We start from the raw sequence: 2,011 nt of genomic DNA, 5'->3' as shown, positions 1-2,011 counted from the left end.
TGGTACCACCGCCCAAGCTTCTTGGAGACTAAGCCCTAGGTGGTTCCACTACCCCAATCTGGTGGTGCCACTACCAGACAGAGTTCAACAACCTGTTTGGGCCTTGAATCCAGCCCAAACCAATCCAATTATGGTCCTAGTTGGCCCTTAACAGGTTTAATGGGATTACCTCCCAAACCTAACCCTAATTATGTGCTAACTTCAATTTTTAAGGCATACACTAAACAAAACAAGTCTGGTAAGTCTAGGTTTCTTTCGGCGAGCTTCCGACGATCTTCCGACGAGCTTCCGATGATCTTCTGGTGGACTTCTGTTGATCTCTCGACATACTTCCGACGGACTCCCGACAAGCTCCCGGACTTCACGATCATCTTCCGGCGGACTTCTGACAATCTCTCGATAGACAACCTTTGGACTCTCGATGAACTCACGAACTCCTAATGAATTCTGAATCTTGACTTTGGCATTTGTTTTGCTTTATGCCTTAATCACTACCGTAGTTAATCCTACACACTTTTCTCAATATATAGATTGGATCAAACAATTTACCAATTGATTTTATCATCAAAATTTGAGATTCAATAATCTCTCCCTTTTTCTCAATTGATGATGGAGTTGACCTTAACTCCCCCTATCTATATGTCATACTTCAATAAAGACACTCTTGAATTCAAGACCTTTGAATTCAAGCATCAAACTGATAAGTTATATGCATTTAAACTTATTAACATACATATCATGATACTAATTATGATTTACCATCTCAAAATATGATACTACGTATTTATCACAATAAAAATGATGTCAAGGCATGACATCCATTTTCAAGTCCAATATCGAATGATCATTTTCAAGTATGATACAAATTTCAAACATGAAATTTAGCAAGATTCAAATTTCAAGTTTGATAAAAGATGACAATTCATCAATATGAGGCATGATACTAATTGGAAGTAGGAAATTAAGTATGATAAGTTTGATACCTCATCATAATGATAGACATTTATCATTTTGATACAAAATCAAGTATGATTTTAAGAATAAAATATTTTCAAGTATCCATACCATATTACGATGCGTTTCAAGCATTCATGATACATTTTATATGATGCATATATGATATACATTTTGATATTTTTCAAGTATTTGTGATGTATTTGACGATACCAATCATATTTCAAGTATTCATAATACATTCAAATATTTATGATACGATACATTTTACATATTATTTCAAACATTCATAATGCCAAGTTGTTATCAATTTGCCATATTTCTCCCCCTTTGTCATCAATAAAAAGGAGAACTATTCAACAATGCAAGTGTTTTAAAAAAATATCCAAGCTAGCAAAAAAAAAAAGAGAAGTTAAGCAAAAACATCGCATGATAACTACTTTTGGTTTTTGAAATGGATAGGCTAGCTTTTTTATTTTAGATGTGTGATAAGGCTCTGATACCAAATGATAAGACTCTAAGGTCTTATCATCAAAGAAAGAATAGCAAAGGGAATGATAATGATCGCTTCAAGGGGATCGGCCTCCATGATCACTTCGAGGGGATCGGCCTCCTTGATCGCTTCAAGGGGATCGACCTCCTAGGGTTTGTCATAACAAATTAGAATAATATGTTATTGATTGATTCATTAAAAGAAAGGGTTACATCACTATTTATAGAGTTCCACCTAGGATCTATCAAGACTTGGACTCTTAATAATAAATAAATATTAAATAAACATTTACCTGACTCTAACTGAACTAAACATACTCAATAAACAATTGGACTAAACAGACTCAATAAACATTATTCAAAAGCTCAAAAAAAGGGTCATAACAATTCCTCCCTCTTCAAATCAGCTTTATCCTCAACGCTGAGCAACATCAAACTTGGGGAGCTTTTCTTTCAGTACTTCAGTCATAGGCTATCAGCAATGCATCACAATCCGTTAATCAAGTAACAATGGTCTTCACTTTTTGATAGTGTAAGCAATAGGTCGGTTTTTTAGTGTAGTAAT

The sequence above is a fragment of the Musa acuminata genome, chromosome BXJ3-10, assembly GCF_036884655.1.
Source record: "Musa acuminata AAA Group cultivar baxijiao chromosome BXJ3-10, Cavendish_Baxijiao_AAA, whole genome shotgun sequence".
Classification (NCBI taxonomy): Eukaryota; Viridiplantae; Streptophyta; class Magnoliopsida; order Zingiberales; family Musaceae; genus Musa; species Musa acuminata.
The sequence above is the reverse complement of the archived record's forward strand: the minus strand, read 5'-3'. Positions refer to the sequence as shown.